We start from the raw sequence: 24,317 nt of genomic DNA on the forward strand, positions 1-24,317 counted from the left end.
ATACCATGAGTCTCGAGGTTTTGGCAGGCGTACTCCCACTAAAAGATCGCTTCAATTTATTATCTCTTCGGTTCCTCATCCGGTGTAAGGTTATGAACCCATTGGTGATCGGAAATTTTGAGCAGCTTATCGAGCTAAATTTTCATTCAGGATTCATGAGCTCATATCATGAATTCATCTCCATGCAGGTTGATCCTTCTTCGTATACTCCCAACCGTGTTTGTTTTCCTGACTACATCAATTCCTCTGTACATTTTGATCTGTTCATAAAGGAGAAAATCCATGGAATTCCAGATTATCATCGATCGGGGATCATTCCTACGATCTTCAATGCAAAGTATGGGCGTGTCAATTGTGATAATATGTACTTTACTGATGGGTCCTCTATGAATGAGTCCACAGGATTTGGAGTGTTCAACGAAATTTTTAGCACCTCCCACAGTCTTCAGAATCCTTGCTCTGTGTATATTGCTGAATTGGCAGCAATACATTGGGCGCTGGACAGCGTCGCCTCACGACCTGTTGAACACTATTACATTGTAACGGATAGTCTTAGCTCTGTCGAAGCTATCCGTTCAGTGAGGCCGGAAAAGCACTCACCGTACTTCCTTGAGAGAATACGAGAAAATTTGAGTGCTTTATCCAGACGCTGTTATGTCATTACCTTTGTCTGGGTCCCTTCACATTGCTCAATTCCGGGTAACGAGAGGGCTGACTCATTGGCAAAGGTAGGTGCAATTGAAGGCGATATTTATCAGCGTCAAATCGCTTTCAATGAATTTTATTCTTTAGTCCGTAAAAATACCATCGCTAACTGGCAACGTAAATGGAACGAAGATGAATTGGGCCGGTGGTTTCACTCGATTATCCCTAAGGTTAGCCTCAAACCATGGTTCAAAAGTCTAGACTTAAGTCGGGACTTTATTCGCACCTTCTCTCGACTCATGTCCAATCACTGTTCGTTAGTCGCGCTACTCTTTCGTTTTAATCTTGCCGATGGCAATATCTGTGCTTGTGGCCAAGGTTACCACGACATCGAACACGTTGTTTGGTCGTGCGAGGAGTATCTTGTTGCCAGATCGAATTTAGAAAACTCTCTTCGGGCTAGAGGAAGGCAGCCCAATGTGCCGGTGAGAGATGTGTTAGCTGGTTTAGACCTTGATTACATGTCCCAAATATATGTCTTCCTAAAAGCTATCAATCTTCGTGTGTGATTGTCCTTATATCCTTATATTCTCCTATTCCTTTCCCTTCGCGAGAAATCAAATCCCTTCTTACTAACAATAGAATAAGGTGAAATGTAAATACATGTTAGATATAAGATAGGCTTAAGAATTGAGTATGATGAATGTGAGTGCGAATGTGAGTGTGAACATTGTCAACATATCCTTATATCCCATCCTTTTCCTGAAACAAAATGTCACCCTTCTAAACTCGAGCAAGCCGCGAGTAATCGGTTCTCTACTTCATTAACATTAGAATTAATAAAAAATGTTTATATATACTTGTAACTATACAAATAGGAGTTTGGCTCCTTTAAACTTATGTAACTGAGCCTGTAAAAATAAACGATTTAATAAAAAAAAAAAAAAAAAAAACAATATTCGCTAAATGCTATTCCATAAGCTACCAGTAATATATCATAAACATCAATTATTTGACGATTATATTGCGAAACAAATAAACATCCAAAATCGGTGCAACGATACTCGAAATAATTAAATGTTATTCAATCTGACCAATTTCCTATCACAAACAACTTTAAGGCGTATCGTTATTTTGTTAACTATCATAAATTATAATTTAATGATCGATTCGTCTTTTTCTGCCCGTCATGCATATCACATACCACACCATCACGGTTCAGCACAAAGGCACATGCGTAAAATTGGTGAATATTGTTTTCGTCCCAATTTGCTTTGCCACTTGCAGCAAAAAAAAACCGTCATGTCGGCGGTGAGTAACGGAGGAGCCAAGAAATGTGTTTGTCATACCGATTGACACACTCACTCTTTTCCTTCTTTGTGGTCGTCATTGATGTGATCCGAGAAAACGCGATGCATCATTGTTTGCAGATATTTGGGACATCGATTAAAACAATCAAAACAATAAACCATCATTTCACTCACCTGCTATTCTCAGCACAGCACGATCTGCCGGATCCAGCTGTAGAATACTGAGTGGCTTATCCTTCGCCCACTCCGCCAAGCTCTCCCGGTCCATGCTAAATCCGGGCAAGCTACTGCTGCTAGGTTTCCTGGGTATTCTCTTCATGATGTTCTGCGTGCTTTGTTGTCGTAATGAATAATTTGTGTGTGTTGTAGTTGTTGCTGTTGTTCAATATTTCTAATCACTTATCATTTATCACTGGGTTTTCACTGGTACCAGAATCAGTAGTAAGGATATAGATATAGCTATATGCTAGTGCATTCTTAACACTTAGAATGATTTATTTTTCCGTATCACTAAGAACCATATCCCACTTATTTATAATTGCTATGCTTCCGTTTAGATGATTAACAATAATTTAACTACGATATTACGATAAAACTTTTGTTTCCTTTCTTTTTGCGTTTGCGTTTGGAATGAAATTCACTATTGCGATCGATTTCACACCGTCACGGAACTTTATTGCACTGGATTCGTTCTACGAGCTGCCGAATCGCCACCACCGGAGAGACAACATGATTAGCAGAACAATATTGCACTGTGCAAAACACACAATTCGATGATTCCGAAACCGACCAACCCAACAAGACTAAATCGCCAGCCAGTTGTTGGTTATTGTTGTTGGGCTCTTCTTGGTCGTCGTCGTCGTCGTCTTCGCGCGTTCAAATCGTTACTCATCCTCTTCCACTGCGGTCGCGCACTTGGCCAGCTTTTCCGTGTCACATTTCATGGTCGCCGCGGCGATTAGGGGGTAACCTAATTGCTGTCTACCGAAAAACAAAAAAAAAACAAGCATGCCGCCGCTACGCGCGATATCGATTAATTCTTGGCAGCGATTCTTCGGACGGAAGTTTCGAACGGTTTCTTCAGAAAGCAGAAAATTGTTTATTGCGAAGGGGCCACCGCCTTGCGCGCGGTGGTTTCTTTTGCTTGAACCTCCCTCGTTCGCTTCACCTCTGCCACCACCTATGCATTTTCGCTTTGTAACGGTTTCGTGTTTTGTGTTATGAAATGTTTGATGTTACAATCGCTGCCTCTATCGATGATGATTGTAGGGTATGCTATGGTACGAATCGGTATCATGCGCTAGAAACCGCCAGAATTAGTTTAGTGTGTTTATTGGTGTTATTGTGGTCACTTTCGAGCGATGAACTCCGGCGTGGCTTCGCTTCACAGTAGTTTCTTCGCCAGTTTTGGAGACTACCGTGGGAGCTGTCTGTTCCGAAGGTATTCGTCGGCAGATATACCACACCACAAACGCGTTAGTGGAGTATACGTTTTCAATAGAAGGTAATTCTATCTCATTGCCCTGTAAATGCACAGAAAAGAAGAGAGCGTAAATGTGGTGTAGTCATTTAAGAAATATGTTTGTTTTTTTTTTTTGCTGTGATAGTCTCAAGAGAATAGGCACCGAGTATGTGTGCCTGCTGTAAGTATTCATTTGATTGCCCACGTATGGTAATGGAATTTACATCTCTCTCCGCACTTTCACTGCATGCAGGAGTGCACAATATTCTCCGCTCCGAACCGATTGTACTCGAAGTGAAACCAACTGGAAAATATTTTAAGTATCCGCGCTTTTTCCAGCTGTCTCAAGTCGAGTTGTTATTAATAGGGTCCCCACCAGCAGTCTGAGTCTGAGGTGCTGCCTGAGGCAGCTTTTGATCTTGAAAGAAGGGGGATTTTATTCGGATTTAATTGTACAAAGTGAGATTTATGGTTTTCCAGTTGGTGGCATTTCGAGCAGACCAGCCACTTTACCCGTACCGATTGTTATCAGTCGATGTTACATACGTTCAGATAAGGTGTGCATTAACAACCGCCAATTAGGAGAATCATATATGGTGCATCTACAATTTTATCGCAGGAGAAAAAAGAGAGCTTATATTGAAGGCTGTGTATAAGTACATCCAGGTTTCTTTACGCGGAAGATACATACCTCGTAAAAAAACCGCGTTAATTGGAAAATCCGCTCAAAAAAATGCGTTAATTGGAAAATCCGCGTAAAAAAACAGGTCACCTAAAACCTACGTAAGCATCGTCATAGAGTGCGGTACTAACTTCCATCATAAGCGCTAAGTTTCGTCGCAAGCACTGATTACCATCATATGCTCGGACGGAGCATAAAGACGAAATGTGAGCGGAGTGAGAGAATTAATATTTTTCTGGTCATTTTTACGGGTACCGCGTAAAAAAACCGCGTTAATTGGGAAATCCGCGTGAAAAAAACCTCGTAAATAAAACCGCGTAAAAAAACCTTGGTGTATACTCTCAATAGTACCTACACCCGACAACACTACCTCAATTCAATAAATCTTGGGGCCAATCCCATTCCAACTCGGTTCTCTATGGAATGTGAACAGAGGACTAAAGATAAAGAAAAAAAAACACCATCACGGCAAAAAATGTATTCAGGAGCTACAATGCAAACCGCACCTCATTTGTAGTCATTTGTTGTGTTATCCGCGATTTTCGTGATCCGCGGTGAGCTAGCCCGACTGTGGATAATCGGGGTTCTACTGTACTTTGATGTTTGGGGGCAAAGTGGTTATAACTTATAATGTTCTGTTTACTAAAGCTGATATACCGCATCACATTCTGCTCTTGAAGAAGATCCTTTTGTGGATTTGACCCTGGATAAATATGCCACTCCAACTAAACCAAGCCTCATTATGCGGAACGTTATGTGATTCTTACTACGTTTTTGTATGCATTCGAAAATTTAAATTTAGACTATAGGTGATTAGACCAAGCTTATTTCATACATGTACCTTCTAAATCAAATATGATTGGAATAAATTTGGACGAAAAAACGCATAAATCTATCCCATTTAGCTTGATATGTGCGAGTGACCACTTTACCTCCAAGCAAAAAATAAGTTCGATTTTTCACCTTTTTTTCTAATGATGAAAAGTGTACTATTTCGAATTTTTATAGTAAAAGCCGTTTGCTATCTTTAAGAACAATAAGTTGAACTATAATATTCTTCGAGAAACGGGAATTGAATCGGTGTGTTGACGCTGGAAATGGACATATTCCTTAGGGTGACCACTATGCCCCCACTTCCCCTACGTTTTGCCTCGTATTCCGAAAAAACGACGTCCCAGATTGTCGATTTTTAACCAAAAAAATATATATTATCGATATGATAGTAGCTCTTGACGTTTCTTGCAATTTGGAGACATGTGGCATAACAAATATTAGAAACATCAGATTTCCTTTACTCTCTCCTTGGGTGATTTTTCGGTTTTCAAAACTTAAACTTTGTCGGCTGTGCGACACTAGTAAATGAAGTCCGATTGAGCTTATATTTTGCATAGGGTAGTTTTATATCAACATTTTCAATCAACTTCCCTTTGAAAATTCGAAATGGCCATTTTCATTGGCATTCTAGTGTACAGTTTCCGAGCCAGTGACTTTCCCACCGTATTTTGTCGTTCGTCATCATTTGGAGCCTTCTGCACTTCGTACGCATGCAGTTCCTCCCGGTCCTTGGCTCTCTGAACGAAAGACTTGGACAGAATCAACTTTTTTGCCACATCCCTAACCGAAGCATTGGAATTCCGCTGTCGTGAAAGCATGACACTTTTGTGATCCTTTTGAGATTTGATTCAGATGCAATTTTCAAATAAATGATTACTGAGACAGTAGTAGTCCTACGTCTACCCTGCGGTTATATGACACATTTAACCCACTTCTAGTTTTTTCAAGTGAAACAGTAAAAATTGAGTTCAAACTCAATCTTTCGGATCATCCCCACCAATCGTGCACCACCGTTTGTGACATCTCTTATTTACAACACACTATTGCCCCTATTTTTACCTCAGACTTCATGGCGCAATTTGTTTTTTTTATTAATGTTCAAAGTTTTAAGGTACCCTAAGAAAACCCGTTCACTGCTCGCTGGCTGTAGTAAAATTAGAATAGAAATTGCAAATGACATCTCTTTACACTCTTGCTCGGTGCACTTTTGACGTAAAACTACGTCTAACAGGAATATAGGGGTTATAACATGATAACCCAAACACTGAATATGTTGGAAATAATGAAAGATTTCTGATGCTCATAACTCAACCATTTCTTAATTGATCGCAACAATTATGGCATCAAAACGCACTTGATGAGTCCAACTTATGCTCTTAAAATTATACCGAACAAAAAGGAGCAACCAGAGCGCAGAATAGAAAAACAATCTGAATGAATCAATACTACTACGAAAACAATCGTAGCTATCCACCGTGCATATCATTCTATCCGGGGAAAATAAGGAAATTAAGAAAAAGATGACACCATATATAGTCCAACACCAGCTAGCGAGCTGCTATGTCTTTCCTAATGTCGAAATCGGCGTTAGCGAAGCAGCAACATTAACAGAAAGAATCTCAGAAGCAACAACCGCATCATCAGCAGCAGTAGCAAAAGCAAACGAGTTTAAAAAATGTCAATGCATTAAATATACTGAACTTAACTGTCGCAAACGTCACAAAAGTGTTTTTATACGCGTTCTTCCGATCGCAATTTCCAGGGTTTTTCGCGATTGGTCATTCAATTAGCGAAATTAAAAGCGAATTCCAAGCCGGTTGTGGTTTAGACATTTTCCAGAGGTAAAATCTATTTTCTCCGGTTGGAAACTGAAGGTGAAAATTGATTCAATAAAACAAAATTTTCATAGAGCTATTTTTCGTATCGACGAATTAATTTTCCGGGTAGATCACTTCACGCATAAATCATATTACCAATTGGGAAATTCGAACAAATGAAAATAAAACCAATATATTCAAATCGACAGCCCTTGGTGAAGTCCAACGTCTCTCTGGTCAGTTTGATATTCTTTTGCCGCTTTGGGAGGATAATGTGCGATACTTGGATTCCCAATGGTATTGATATATCAAAGTTGTGCATCGTCGCTACGTCAGGTGCTCCTTATTGACAGGACTGTTCCGAACGAAGAACAAAGAAAAAAAAACGAAAAGTATGGAAAAATGAGAGCTCCAGTTTGGACTATTTACGGACTGGGGAATTGTAATGTATGGAATATCAAAAATTTTCTGTGTTTTCAAGTCCTACTGAATATCACCGTTGTTCTGTGACTCAGTACGCATGAATATCTTGCAAAGCATCTGAACTATATTGGAACCAAAAGCGCATAACCCACCTGTATTTCAACATTCAAATTACTGATTAGAATTCCCTATTCAAACTCCAGGTATCGAGCTCAGAACCCATATTCATATTTCAGATTTTTTATTCATTAGATTCATATTCAGATAGATTCTGGTTCCAAATTCAGATTCGAAACTCGGATTCCAGAATCAGATATCAAATTACAGATCTGCAATCCAGATTAAATATCAAATTCAGATTTAAAATTTTTCAAAAAAGAGATACAACATACGAATTCTAGATTCATAGTCCGAGCTTAGAATCAATATTCAAATCCCATACCCAAACAGAGCTTGAACCCCTGAACTTTCAGATCCAGATTTCATATTTGGAATGAAAAATCAGCATCCAGATTTAAATCCATGATTAAGAATCAGAATGAGATTCCAAATTTAGATGCACCATTCGAAGTAGCTACATATTTAAATTCCAAATTTAAATAGCAGTTCCAAACTCCAGATTTAAATTTCAGATTCAAATTGCATATACCGAGTTCAGAGTCCATAGTCAAATACCAGATTGATTTATTTTAAGACAGATTCTGGACCCAATTCAGATTCGAGACTCAAATTCCAAATTCATATTCTTGATTCTGATTCATTGATTATATATTTCGATTCAGGTTTTATATTTAGATTCCAGTTTTAAATCCGGATTCATAGATCCAGATGAAAACGAGCCTCATTCATATTGCTTTTTTTCAAAACTGTACTAAATTTATGTGAGCATAATGTGGGCATATTAAATCTGAATATCACCGTTATCCATCCTTCATCGTTCAGGAAGGTGCAGGAATAACGAATTCGAATACCAATCATCGAATAGCAATCATCAGAATACGGATTTCGTGAATTTCGCAAAACAGATTGGTCTGTGAAGCAAACGCTCAATACCGGGGGAACCAAACACCAAATTCTACGCAGTTTCTTCAAAATACAAGAGAAACAAATAAAATAGCACCCACAAGATTAGAAGGTTCACGCATAACGAGTTCATTGTACATGCTACAGAAAAAATACTAAAAATATTCGATGTTTAGAGCCTAATAAAACAAAGTTATCCATGAACTTTTGAGTTGTTTGAATCTCCATATATCAGTTTAAAATATGATAAATTTAATAACCTAACAACGTGTAAGATACGTTGATGTCTTTAAACAAACATTGTAATCCCATTATGTTGTTTTGCGAACTTTCGTCATCGAAAGCTTTGCAATTCAACATCACTGGCTTTTATCTTGGTGGACTACGAAAAAGATCGATTGAAAGGCACATTCCAATACACGGAAACAAACGTGATGTCCAAGACACGACCGCCTTGTTGAAGTAGGACTACGAGGTTATTTTATTGAATTTGTCTGGTTATCACTTCGGATATTATCTAAAAAAGGAACGAAATTCAATAACTAATTCTTTGGATAATCTTCAGGACCCTCGTTGCCTTCAACAAATCCAATGTGAAGACTTTAAATGACATATACAGCCATTCCATGCCAAACCGATATAGTGGTTCTTAGATTTCCGTGAAAAGTGGTAGATTTGTCTTTACCGCAAACAATTAGACCCGTATTTTTTTATGTTTTCGTTAGGGTGACCATTTCCGTTTTAGGGCGATCCGAAAATTCACTTTTTCCCACTTTTTTCCTAAAATGATTTTTTTTTAAATTCATAACTTTTGAACTACTAAACCAATCTTTTTAATGCAGTTGCAGTTGCAGAAAATTCAAGTTTTGTTTCCGATATTATTGATTGTATTCGTTTTATATGGTTTTCATGGTATCGGGACCAAGGGCGCTATATTTTATTTATATTTTTTTCCAGAAAGCTGAGGATTTTTTACATAAAAGATCTAAAAATCAGAGATGTGATCTTTTTCGTTTTTATGTTATAATTTTTCAAAGTAGTTCAATTTTTGAATAAAATAATTTTAGGAAAAGGTGAAAAAAAGGGTTTTTTGGACCACCCTAACGAAAAAATAAAAAAATACGGGTCTAATTGTTTGCGATAAAGAAAAAATCGATCAATGACAACTTTAACACTCTTGTCTGGTGCAATACGTGGCAATTTACGCGCGATTGATTCGTACAGCAACAGAGCAGATAATGTTACAATTATCCATAATGTTGGAAAGCTTTTGAGTCGTTTGAATCCAGGTATACAACTTCAAAATATGGAACATTTGGCAATTCAACAAGAAACATGTAAGAAACCTTTGCAGGCAAAAAACATCTTGTTTTCGTAAATATTATTCTTCTTTCGCTGGGGTATGTTTAGCTTCATAATGGTAGTAGTATACTAAAACTGTGGCTCGTCGTTAAATTAGTTTTTCCCCTATAAATGAAATCGGAAGTATGTAAACCATAAGTCGCCAATCTCGCTCTATGGCTTAACGCAATTTTTTAAACGAAGCAGTTTTTGTATTGTCTTTCTGTTAGTATATCTTCCCCAAACAGATTACACTGTGTTCTTCTTTTGGTTCTGGCAGTATATAGAAAAAAGAGTCAAAAACGCTACTCGAATAGAAAAAACACAGCAAATCAACATTTGAATCGTCTAGATTTATATCCATTACTATCGCTGGTCAAATTCACTCTTGAGTGCCATTTGATTTTTTGCTAATGGTCAGCTTCTACGGTCTATACTGTAGATAACCATTATCTATGCTCTAAAATGTTACTGTCATTCAGATTCACTGATAGTTGTTTCTAAGGAAGGTACCACGACTCTCACAACCACAAGATTATGGATTATCCTCATTAGTAAAATCGATGCACCTCCTGAATAAACTAGTTTGCACAGAATTTATCTACAGTGAGAAGGTGAATAAAACAAAAAAATACAATTTTACTGTCATAAAAAGTTAAAGATATTGAGCATGAATTATAATCCCCATCGATATAATACCTTGGTGCAGAACATATTTCTTGTAACATATGTGAGAAAGCTCTTCTGGTTTGGTTGTATGCCAAGCGCAGCTTCGGCGACGTGAACCATATGGAGATAAATTGTCTTTGCAACACGACTGCATTTACAGTGATGAACAATATATATGTTTTAGCTTTGCGCAGTGGCGATATCGTAACCAATGAGGTTTTACCGATATGCGATTATTGCTAGTTGAAAATATATATATATATGTTTGCATAAAACGTAATGATCTAATTACCCAATTTGCTCCGATTTGAGGATAGTTAAATTAACGATCCAATTTGGTCAAACCACACCCTACACAGTCTTAGTATGACCCCGATTCCGGCCACTACTGTACGACGAGAAGACGCAATTTACGAAGAATATAGTGAAATTCGAGCTCATGCACACAGGAAACCGGGTCTAACCGTCTCCACCCACCCACCAACGCGTTGGCTTGCACTGCAATGAAGCCAAACCGATGCAGGCGGATTGGCGTTTCCTGAGCCACCACGGAAATCGAATCATGTCTGGATGAGAAAGAGAAGAAAAGAGTACCAACAAAGTACAGCAACAACAACAACCGAACATGACTTAACGACATCACCATCGAGCTGGATTGTACAAAATGGGCTTTTTGAAGGAGGATAAAACAAAGCCAATTCCTGTAGCACATAACCTAGTTTTGTTCAGTTTGTTCACCGAGAGCGGATCTGGAAGGTGAATGAAATCAATTATAATGCAGATGTTATAAAATTGTTCATAAATTTTGCCAACAGTTCACTGGGTTGATGATGTTGGCCGTCCGGGAATGTGTGTGGTAGCGTTGGTACAAAAAAAAATACACACAAAACATATGGTTAAAAGTAATATAAAAGATTTAGGTGTAACCACCTTAGTGATACAAAGAGATGCGACGGAGAAACAAACCGGAATCAAAACAATGTCTTACATTACAAATATATTGGTACAAGTGGGGTTATCATTGGTTTGAACTGTTATAAGAAAATATAACAGGCTATAAAAATATATGCGGAACAGAAAAAAAAAACACAGGAAATTTGTAAAAATATAAAATGGAAGCCGAAAATTCAATCTTTGTCATTTATTTTTTAAAGGTTATTTCATGTAAATGTTATCCAAGACTACGTTTTAGTTGACGTGAAGTCCAAGATACTTTAGTTACATTTTCGAGCTTATCGGCTGGTATCTCACCAATAACACCTGTGATGTTGTATTCTAATGTTGGTTTATCGGCATAAACCAAATATTTGATTTACTTCCACTGAAATAGTTCAACGGCGTCATACCCGTCTTCCATCCCCATGGTGGGATAAAGAATGCTTCAAAGCTTATCTTAAAAAATCGACTGCGTTCAAGGAATTCAGGAAACACGGGACGATGGACTGTTTCCGAACTTTCATTGCCCTGGAACGCAAACTTAAGAATTTGACTAGAGCAAAGAAACGTGGGTACTGGCGAGAGTTCGTCAATGGCCTATCGAGACAAACCGCTATGAGCACTCTTTGGGAAACGGCTAGGAGAATGCGGGGTCGGAGCCACAATAACGAAAGTGAGGAATACTCTGATCGTTGGATCTACAGTTTTGCGAGGAAGGTTTGGCCAGATTCCGTCCCAGCACAAAATATCGTACGTGACATTCCGCTTCAAAGCGAATATGAAAAATTTTCAATGGTAGAACTCTCATTTGCCCTTCTTTCGTGTAACAACTCGGCTCCTGGAGTGGATAAGATAAAGTTCAATATATTGAAGAATCTCACCGATTCTGCCAAAAGACGCATGCTGAACTTGTTCAACAAATTTCTAGAGCTAAACATTGTTCCGCGGGACTGGAGACAAGTTAGAGTTATAGCCATACGAAAACCCAACAAGCCAGCCTGTGACCACAATTCATATAGGCCAACCGCAATGGTATCCTGCATTCGTAAATTGCTGGAGAAAATGATACTTTTTCGTTTAGATAAATGGGTTGAAACGAACAATTTGCTTTCAGATACGCAGTTTGGGTTCAGAAGAAGTAAAGGAACGAATGATTGTCTAGCGTTGCTCTCGTCTGAAATTCAAATAGCATTTGCTCGTAAAGAACAAATGGCTTCGATTTTCCTTGATATCAAGGGGCTGTTGATTCTGTTTTTATTGATGTATTATCAGATAAACTTCAAGATTGTGGACTCTCGCCAACTTTAAATAATTATTTGTATAATTTGCTGTCAGAAAAACACATGAGCTTTGCTCATGGAAATTCTCCCGACTAAGCTATATGGGCCTTCCACAAGGTTCATGTTTGAGCCCCCTATTATATAACTTTTATGTTAATGACATTGATAATTGCCTTTCGAGACATTGCACGTTACGTCAACTTGCAGATGATGGAATGGTTTCCATTAGGGGATCCTCCTCCGCCGATCTGCAAAGACCATTACAGGATACTTTGGACAATTTGACCACATGGGCTATCAAGCTGAGTATCGAATTCTCTACGGAGAAAACAGAAATGATAGTTTTTTCTAAAAAGCACAAACCCGCAAAATTTCCGCTTCTTTTTTTTTGGCAAAACAATAACCCACTCTATGAATTTCAAATATCTTGGTGTCTATTTCGATTCTAGATGTACCTGGGGGAGACATATTGCATATCTGAAACAGAAAGTCTACAGAGAATCAACTTCCTCAAGGCGATAACTGGTACATGGTGGAGTCCTCGTAAGTTTATACAAAACAACGATATTATCGGTCCTCGAGTACGGTAGTTTTTGCTTCCGAACGGCAGCTAAGACTCATATTCTAAAGATGGAGCGGATCCAATATCGTTGCTTGCGTATTGCTTTAATCGGCTCATGCGATGAGTCTTGAGGTTCTGGCTGGAGTACTTCCTCTACCTCTTCGATTTATAGAATTATCATACAGATATCTCATTCGCTGTAAGATTATGAACCCATTGGTAATTGGTAATTTCGAAGAACTTCTTCAATTGAATCCAGAGTCAGGGTTCACCACCTTATATGTTGAGTTCCGTACACAAGGATTGCAACCATCGTCAAGCATCATAAACCAAGACTGTCTATCGTACTTCTGTGATTCCGCTGTAAATTTTAATTTAACCATGCATCAAGAAATACGCGATATTCCAGAACATACACGTTTTATGTTTATCCCACGGAAGTTTTCTTCGAAATTTGGCGAAGTAAGTTCTGATAGAATGTTTTTTACTGATGGATCATGCATTAATGGCTCCACTGGTTTTGGCATATTTAACGAAAACTTCATCGCCTATTATAGGTTGAGAAATCCCTGCTCGGTGTACGTTGCGGAAATGGCTGCAATCTTTCACGCTTTGGAGAAAATTGAATCCTTGTCGATTGATCACTATTTTATCTTTTCAGATAGCCTCAGCTCAATAGAAGCTATCCGTTCGATAAAACCTATGAGAGCCTCATGTTATTTTATCATGGGAATAAAACAGCTCTTGGGTAGACTAGTGGAAAAATCTTATAGGATTACATTAGCCTGGGTCCCAGCCCATTGCTCCATTACAGGTAACGAGAAAGCGGACTCGTTAGCTAAGATCGGGGCTTTGGAAGGCACTATTTTTGAGCGACAAATAACCTATCATGAATTTTTTTTGTACTCCTCCTAGTTATGTACTCTCCAATTGGCAACACAATTGGAGTGAAGATAATATGGGTCGCTGGTTACATACAATTATTCCCAAGGTATCGACAAACGCATGGTTCAAGGGATTGAATGTAGGTCGGGACTTCATTCGCGTGATGTCCCGCCTCATGTCTAATCATTACTTGTTAGATGCACATCTGTATCGCATTGAAATCGTTGATAGTAATATTTGCGTTTGTGGTGATGGTTATCATGACATCGAGCATGTGGTCTGGTCCTGTAGAAACTTTCATTCTGCCAGCGCTCACCTATCGGATTCACTCAGGGCACTAGGAAGGCAATCTGACTTACCGGTTAGAGACATCTTAGCTAGTCGCGACCTCAACCTTATGCTTTCTCTTTACCAATTTATCAAAAGAAATGATATCTCTGTTTGATTCCTTAACTCCTCATCAAACCAAACTACCCCATAAATCCTAATCCGGTCCAATTAATCTAGTGTTAGATTTAGTTATTATTAAATTGCTAGTCTTAATTATATAGAAAAGAAGTTATATTTTAAGGTTTAATTTGACTCTGTAAACGTTAGATAATAAGTAATTGAGTCGGATTAATTAATGAACGTTTTTGGAAAAAAAAGGCGTTTGGACTGCACGATCTAGACCAGGGACTGTCAAACTATTTTGGGCAAGAGACCCTTTTTCCAGAATGAAGTGATACCATCGACCTCTATAGCTAAATTTCTTCAACAATTTTATCTTCATCTTATTCATACACAATACTTACCAATTCTAAAACTATGCGGTTGGTTACGGAAGTAAACTTGACATCATATTCTTATTAATCAATAGACATAAAATTCAGTAAATATCAATTGTAATTAATAATTATAAATCAAAATTACAATAATAATATTTTAATGTAAAAAAAATCATCGATCGTTATTTTGACGTAGGATCACGTCTTTCGGAAACAAATTGAGGGTACAATTGTCCATTTTTCTGCTGCGATAAATTCCACGTTTTGAGTGCTAGGTTGCTACAACCAAAATAAATATTTAGCACTTTTTTTGACATCCTCATACATTACTTTAAATGAGTTTAAAAGTATCAATAAAAGAGATCCAGATCCAGTACACCCATACCTCGCTATACGGCCGTTTCGGGCGCTAACAGAATCGGTTTCGTATGCTGTCGTTGTTTTCATAAACCACTGCCATTGCGGAGTCTCCATTTATCACAACTCTGCACGATTCAAAATACCGATAAAATGAAGGAAAATGACGGACTATTTTACACACACACGCACCGGTTTGAGGTGTTGTTTTACTTGTAGTGATGTTGACATTGAAATATTGTCAGATCATGATAGCTTCACTAGAAATAAGCAGAGCTTAGCACCCAATGAGATCAGTTCACTACAGCAGCTACACGAACTTCCCAAGAGAGCTACTTAATACACATCACCTGGCTATAAAGCTATTACAACCCTCTACGAACAATGCTCCGGATAACGTGGCAACATTGGAGAAAATACTATTTTTATCCATACTATATTTCTGTAGTTGTATATTTATTAGAATAAGGTTTATATATATGTACAGTGATACAAACTCGTAGTCGTACCCCACCATGCAGATCTCATTTTCCTTCTTTTGGAAGTCGAAAACAATGTTTCGGAATATTCTATTTAGACGATGGATCAAAATGTTTGCTTGAACATCCTAAAGAAAAACATGTAGCAAAGTGTGAACAAAATGAGATTGAATCGACGATTCATGTTTTACTAAGGCAATGACCCTAAACACAAGTCACATTTAGTTCGCACATGGTTACATTATAATTGCTCAAAAGTTATTGATATTTCTCCCCAATCTCCCAGCATCAATCCCAGTTAAAAAATATGGAAGTTATCTGTGTAGGAAAGGGCCTGGCCGGGTAAGGGTGTAAAAAGTGCCCCCAAACCAAATCACCAGCTGTATGGGAAATATTGTATAGGATATTAAATAAGAAATTTTGGCGGTTTATTTGAACCCCTATGTGGTTTAACATGGGATCTATAGTTAAAAACGTACTTTTTCGTTTATCTCACGCCATCCTCAAAAGCTTTGAGATAAAAATTTGAAAAAAAAAAAAATGAATGTGCATCTTACTACGGTGCATCAAGAAAAATTATCAAAAAAAAAAATTCATCATAAATTTTAGTACTAAAAGAAATACTGAAATTTTGAAAAAAATTTTTTTTGGTGTTTAGAGATTCAGTACTACTCTAATTCATACTTAAATGTATTCCTACGGCTTTTCTAGATATGTGTAATTTTTTTCAGATATTTTTCAATGTTGCGCGATACAAAAAAAATATTTTTTTTGTTTCCAAAGAGTCTGGCGGGGTAAGGGAGTAAAAATTCCCCCAAACCAAATCACCAGCTGTATGGAAAATATTGTATAGTTTACTAAATGAAACATTTTGGCAGTAGTACCATATATTCGAGTCCTTATATGGTACACCATAGGTTCTATGGTGAAAAATGCACCTTTTTGTTTTTTACGAAATTCTCAATAGCTTTGAGACAAAAATATGAAAAAATACTGAAAGTACATCTTACTAAGGTGTATCAATAAATATCTTCAAACTTTTTTTTCATCAAAAAATCTAATAATAAAAAAAATTAAATACGCAGTACAAAATAATTTTATATATTTTTTGGCATTTCGAAATTTTGAAAATAAAATATAACTTTGAGACCCACTTCTGCTCTAATTTTTATTCAAATGCATTCGTATGTGTCTTTCTTCTACATGTGGCGTATTTTTTTCTAGAATTTTAAAGAGCATTGCGAGACACAAAAATAATTTTCTTCATCGTCTGCATTATTATTTTTTATTTTCTTGAAATCGATTATTTTATTGTATTGGTGGTTTTTAATTGTAAGATTAAAATTTTAAAAAATAAAAACAATTTGGAATTTTTTAAGTGTCCTTCTCCTTAATCCGAATTATATTTACATAAGAATTTTATTTTTTTCTCACAGAGCTCTATCGTACTGCTGACTCCTATGAATATGGTAAATCATCTAAATCCTATGTAAAGATAATCTCATATATTTTAAGATACGAAAAAAACAATTGTACAGCGCAATGCTCTAAATATACCGACAAAATTTAGACATATGAAAAACAAAATTTTAAAAATACTAGAGCAGTAATGAGTCTCTAAATTCAAAATAAATTAAAAATACCCAAAGGCCAAAAAAACATTTTTTTTCGCGTAACCCTCTTAAAAATTCAAGAAAAAATTACGCTACATGTGGAAAAAAAACATATACGAACGCATTTCAATAAAAATTAGAGTAAAATTGGGTCTCAAAGTAATATTTTTTTTCAAAATTTCGGAATGCCTGAAAATATATCTATTTTTTTTTTGTACCACGAAAAACACTAAAAATTCTGAAAAAAAATCACATATACCTCAAATTGACATAGGAAAAAAATTGAATACGAACTAGAGTAGTACTGAATCTCAAAATGAAAAAAAAAAATAAAATTCAATTTAAAATTAAAATAAAAATTAATTAAATTTTTTTAGTGCTTGATTTTCTGATGAAAAATTTGTTTGAAAATATTGATCGATAAACCTAAGTAAGATGTACTTTCAGTATTTGTTTTCATATTTTTGTCTCAAAGCTATTGAGAATGGCGTGAAAAAAGCGAAAACGTGCATTCACCATAGATCCTACGGTGTACCATATAAGGACTCAAATATATGGTACTACTGCCAAAATGTTTTATTTAGTACCCTATACAGTAAAACCTGTTTTTGTGCGATTTTTTTTTGTGTGGTATATGGAAAGAAGCATATTTGACGAAGTTATCTACCATTCAGTTTTTTCGATGGTTCATATGCATTTCACTGCGAAAAAAGCATATTTGCGTCTCAATTATCCACTTCTGAATTCATTCCTCTCCTCCCATCAAATACTCTAGTTTTTCTAAGTTTTTTCATGACATGATATCTAACAGCATCACGTTTCGGCATGCAACTAAAAGCACAAAACAGCCACGCACAACCGAAGAGGCAAACTGTTCCATCGCAAAAATTGAACGGTGAATGGCGTGGGTTTGAATTATTTTCTTGGGGAAATCTTTTTTTATGCGGTCCCTATCTACCGCACAAAAAAAGGTTTGTCTGTACAATATTTTCCATACGGCTGGTGATTTGGTTTGGGGGACTTTTTACTCCTCTACCCAGCCAGACTATTTTTTGTACCGCGCAACACTGAAAAAAATCTGAAAAAAATCACGCATATCTTGAAAAGCCATACACACATTTAAATATGAATTAGAGTAGTACTGAATCTCTGAATCACAAAAAAAAAATCAAAATTTCAATATTTTTTTTGTACTTAAATTTTTGATGAACTTTTTTTTTGATAATTTTTCTGTTTTTTTTTCAAATTTTTATCTCGAAGCTTTTGAGGATGGCGTGAAATAAACAAAAAAGTTCGTTTTTCACTATAGATCCTATGTTAAACCACATATAAAAAAAACAAATCATCATCACTTTACTCGCTGCGCCATCAAATCTAACGTCAATATCGGTTTGGCATGGAATATCTAAAATATAAAGGAAAAATAATGGTTTTTGAGTTATTCAAAATTTAGTGTTAGTTTTCATTTTTCAAAAAATGTCAGTTTATATTTTTTTGCAAAGCCTCATTAGTTCCATACAACTCGTTCTTTGATGGTTTTTTCCCAATATCCTGTTTAGACAAGTGATGGATTTTGACATCACAAGTGATTTATGGTGATTAATTTTCGACATGAAATTATGAGTTTCAAGTATCAATAAACAATGATAATATTTTTAACAAGTGTTAGTTATTTTGCTCCTGCAATTATAAATTATTGTAGGTTCTGAATAGAATAAAAATAAACAATAAAAAATAGACTAGATACAAAACTCTCACCCTCCGTGCTACAACACTTATATCTCAGAGAAAATAAAACATAATAAACAACACACGCTTGAAATTGTTGTTCTCCGCCGTTGACTAAGAATTATAACAGCAGTAATAGCAACAAAAACACCACCACCCGAAGTAGAACACAACCAACAGTCTGTGCAGGCTACAAGAAAACTAGCAGTCCAGAAAGCACAACAGAAGAGAAAGTTCACTGAACTCTTCTTAGCCGTGTTGGCTGCGTTTTTCACCGGCTATATATTTTCCACCAGCCCGGGCCGGCCATCCCGGTTTGCCATTCCATCCAGCAGCAATTCCCGTCGGGTGTTCCGTTCCCCCTCTCCCCGTGGTATCAAGAGTGGGTATATGGGGATGGTTGTGTTTCGCTACGTGTTGTAAGTTGCTTTACTTACAAAGAACGAATCTCATGGGCGAAAGCCTTCGCAGACTTTTTTGTCTCCTTTTGAGCTTTGCTCGGCACTACTGACGACGACGAGGAGGGCGCCCACCTTTTTCTCGTCCACTAAACAACACTTGAAAAATACAGCATCGAACAGAACACAACACTCGCCGCCTTAATGGGCGAAAGTGGTTATTTTTATCAGACTTGTCATTGAGATGTCGATCCGAACTATCGCATATTGCACAACAACACTATTGCTGCTGCCGCACGGAAACAGTTTGTCATCGTGGAATCGTATTATCGATTTTTCACGAGGCTTTTTTTATTCCTGCTAGCACACGACGACGCAAACGACATTCGCACTTTGTTCACCTCTGTCGTTTCTATGATGCACTGCTGAACTGTGTCAACAAAATATTTTTTTAAATATTCACTCTCTACGTACATACAAAACATACGGAGCCACACACAAAACAACCCACCTTTGTATTTCCACAACGGCGGCTCAGGACTCCTGCTCCTGTATAGGGGAATGATGCCAGACACTATCAACCCCCGCTAGAAATTACACCAAAACACAATCAATTCCACTCGCAAAAACTAACGGGTTCTTCGCGTCGCTCGAGCAAAGTAATAATCACAACTTTTCTCAATGATTCTCCTCTTCGGTACAAGAGGCTACACTCTCCGAAAGGAAGAACAAGGGTCCACACCGAGCGATCGCAGCACTCAAAAGGAAGATCGGAAAATAACAGTTCTTGTTTGGAACGGACAACACGAGGTAAACACACCACACTCAGCAGTTCACTGGTAAACTCTCGCGCAGCAACTGAAAAACCCCTGACAGCTAGAATTCGATCAAGCTCCGAGGCGGAAATTGGCCGCGGGTTGAGAGAGACACGGCTTTTCACCATCCTCTCGCTCACGTCTCACACAGCGGTGGATGATGATGCCGGCTGCACGGCGTGGCAGGGCTCTCTTACTCTTTCATTGAGGTCGAAGCGTCGTCGTTTAGCTTTAGCGTCGATGCTTTTTTCTCTCTTCCTCCCCTCGCGGGCTCGACGAAACGTCATCCACACACCGGTTCGGAGCCTATTCCCTATCAAGAACCCAATCAACGAACAGCGACAGCAGCAGCAGCAGCAGTATAAATTGATATCACGCGGTGCACAAAGCAAAACGTAAAAGAGCGAAGCAATAAGAGCGTGTAGAATTGTAGTACGAGCTACCAACACAAGCTTAGGAGGGGAAGGAAAAATCAGCCCGAGTAGCACTCACACAAGCTGGGAGGAATTTAACATCCTGCCGTAGCTAACGACGAGTGAACGAGTTAGAAAACAACCCAGAACCCTAACAGGAAGAGATACTCGAATCGAGATCTGGGTGTCAGTTGTAACATGTTTCTAACGATTCAATTCATTGTAATTTTATTCTTCCAAAAACATATGAAAAAAAAACAATATAAAAAAATATAGACGAATTTCACGCCAACTCGTCTTAGGAGTTGGCAGCACCATCTCATATAGCAGAAAAACGTTGTGGGTGTAAACATGGTTATGTCACATTTATCCGAAGGACAGTTCCCGGAAGACATCCACCCGAATGTAAGATCTACCCGTATGCGAGACTTGCCCGAAAGATAGATATACACTGCGTTTCACAACTATAGAACCACTCGTTTTTTTCTGAGTTTCCAGAGATATGTAAGAAATCGGTTGAATTGAAGTGTATAGTGTAGAATACAATAACTATCTTCATTTATAACACTGGCCATTTCAACTTTATTGTTGTGTTCAGACGCGTAACATTCAAAAAACTGAAATTCCAGTGTTTCATAACTATAGAACCAGATGGAAAAATTCCGAGGGGCAAGCTATAGAATATGCGTGACCACAGTGCAAGTCGAAGGAAATTTCTCTGACGAAAAATCCCCCGACCAGAACGGGAATCGAACCCGGACACCCGGCATGATAATGTGAGACGCTAAACACTCGGCCACGAGTGCACTCAATTGTGCCTACCCTAATTTTTAAAACTGACACCGCGTTTCACTTCGTATTTACGTTGCTTTTTTATGTTGTTTTGATTCAATCTTATTTATCAACAGGAGATTCGACGAAACTCATAATTTGATTTGTCGGAATCTTTCCTTCTCATTCGGGTAAATGTTTAATTCGAGTAAATGTCCATTCGGGTATTTGTCGAATTCGGGTAAATGTCTATTCGGGTATATGTCGCATTCGGGTATTTGTTACAATCGAGTGAATGTCATTCGGGTATGTGTTACGTTCGGGTGAATGTGTTTCGGGTAAACGTCTTTCGGGTGAATGGGACACAACCGTAAACTTATGAGACTTTTAAGCAACTTTGCTTACTTGTAATATTCCAAAAAGGATTAGACAACTTCTTTCTTGATTTTCTACAAGAAATTATGACTCAGAAACTATAATACCTACAAAATTCTGATCAAAGAATGAAAAAAAAAATCACAAAAAAAATACCAAAATACCAAATACCATTATTTCAAAAATTAACATTTATTTTCCTCAAAAACATATTTTTTCAAAATTCTCAAAAAAATCATATAGTCCTTACAATTTCCAACATGTCGTCCATACATCGGAAGTTTATAACTCATTACTCCTAATCCTAATTTTGTTTGAAGTCATGATTGCGATATAGTGTATTCGAAAAAGTTTTAGATCTTATTAAAATATGAACTTTTGTCGGAGACGCCAACTTTCTATCTTTTATAGTTTCTGGAATATAAGGCATGTTTTGTATAAAGACCACTAAAAAAATAATGTTTTACTTGTAACATTTTTGTGTGTAAATTCTCGCGTTTAACATGTTCTTGGTATGTTTCAAAAAATAGAAAAAAGTTTGCAGAACATGTAAATCGCGATGATTTATACATAAAAATGTTACGAATTAATAGACATTGATAGTAATTTTTTAAAGATAAACATGAAAAAGTTGTTGTTCGATAAACTTTTTCCCTGTAAAAGTGCCCATCTTCCGATGTATGGATGACTTGTTGGACATTGTATGGGCTATTCATATCTATTTTTTCAGAATAAAAAAAAATGTTTTCGAGAAAGATGAATTAAAATTTTCTTGATATTTTTTTCGATAATTTTTTTTCCAAAAATTTTCTTGATATTTTTTAATGAAAACATAGATAATATCCTGAATTTTATTCTTCAACCAACATTTTGTAGATTTTGTATATAAAGATTCATATAATTTTGTTTTAAATTTTAAAAAAATAGTTTTTGAAAAAAAAATTAATTTTAATTTTTAAAATATTTTTTTTAACGAAAGTTTTTCCAAAAACAATTGGTATTTTTTATGGAAATTTAAATAATTTCCTACATTTCACCCTTTGATCAAAATTTTGTAGCTATTATAGTTTTTGAGTTATGATTTTTGTGAAAAAAACAAGAAAAAAAATTTTGGTCCTTTTCAAAAAGTAGTCTAATTCTTTTTTGCATATTTCAAGTATGAAAAGTTGCTTAAAAGACTCATGTGTTTAAACCCACAACGTTTCGCTGCTATCTGAGATGGTGCTGCCAACGGCCAGTCGCGTTGGCATGAAATTCGTCTATAGTCCATTTGTATTCTCGTTTTCGTTCGAACGAATTCTAAAGAATAAACCTCGCGTAACTTTTGAAAAGGACCTATCTGTTTTGATCGACTGCTTTGACTGTCACTGATTGTGTGAAGCACTTACAAAAATCAGTCGCAATTAAAATTGGTCATATGATAAGAAAAACTGTAATTTTGGGTAGCCGCCACTATATATACGAGGTTTCAAAAAAATCGGACAGGATCGGGTCAAAATAGGGTAAAAATGGGCCGCTCATCAGCTACCACGCATCATTTTTTTGGGAGCAGAGCGCTTCCAATTTCTATTACTCAGTCTTGTTCCTTCGAGCGAGCAGTCAACATCAAATCCATGAAAACTCGATGAATGATACAAAGCGTCAGTTTTCATTCTTGCCCATTATTTTCGTGCTCGTCATATTATTTTCGTGAAGGAAAAAATGAATCACGGGTCGACAAAACCACGCAAATTAATCGATATTATTCTAAACTAATGTGTTATATGTGAAATTTCGCTGCATTCTAGAGTCATGTTCGAAGTAATAAGAAGCGAATAGATTTTTGTTATTTATTCGATCGTTCAATCAATTTTCGTTAATTCTTGAATTTTCACGGGATAAAAATGACATAAAATTTCAAGCATTTCAAGAATAGTGTCAAATTTTAAATTGCATTTCAAGCCGGAAGCGAAGATGGTATTTTCCAACGGTAGATCTTCTTCGGTAGAAAACTGAATGTGAAAACTTATTGTGCTAAAGAGTTCATTTTCAATTTTTTATACTGTTTTCTCAGCGACAAAAATTTCAATTTACGTTAACAATGCGATAAAATTCCAAGTTCATACGCGCCTAGCCCTAGAAAGGCCATTTACAAGAATGCCATTGGAAGGTCATGTTATTGAACCCACCATCGCTAACTTAGTAAGAGTCCGCGCAATCACGAAGATGCTGACTGCTGGAGCGAGACTGTGTAAGGTGTCGTGCGCAAATTGCGTAACGCGAGAAGGGAGGGAGAAGGTGGTGGTCGAGATTGCGTTACTTACTGTGTGTTAGAGATACACGAAGTAAAGAGAGGAGAGGATAAAAAACGGTTTTGGACATCCGGACGTGAACATTCTTCCATTTTTTCCAAAATCTAATAATTGAATTGCGCCTGTATTCTATTGCTTCTCTTGTTTTTTTTATTAAAAAAAACAAAAACAAATCGAGACAATAGATGATATGTTCAAAAGTTAATAGTTCTTCTGTCAAGAATATGATTCGAGAATATGATTAACCTGGGTCATGCGGATAGAATAAAATTGGTTGTCCAAAAATAATCTGCAAGAAATGTGAAATGTTGTTCATTTCAAACAAAAATTGCGGACTTTTTTACATCATTAGGATACTTCGGTTTGACAAATTTTCATGCAAACCAAATGTTATTAGGTATTGACACTGATTTTTTTTCTATACAACTATTCCATGCGAAA

The 24,317-nt window shown here is 36.8% G+C and overlaps 1 pseudogene; it reads left to right on the forward strand.

The window, feature by feature from the left end:
* The first annotated feature begins 10,388 nt into the window (after positions 1-10,388).
* Positions 10,389-10,504, forward strand: LOC129772102 (U4 spliceosomal RNA; annotated as a pseudogene).
* The last annotated feature ends 13,813 nt before the right edge of the window (positions 10,505-24,317 follow it).

This window comes from Toxorhynchites rutilus, chromosome 2 (genome assembly GCF_029784135.1).
Source record: "Toxorhynchites rutilus septentrionalis strain SRP chromosome 2, ASM2978413v1, whole genome shotgun sequence".
Taxonomy (NCBI): domain Eukaryota; kingdom Metazoa; phylum Arthropoda; class Insecta; order Diptera; family Culicidae; genus Toxorhynchites; species Toxorhynchites rutilus.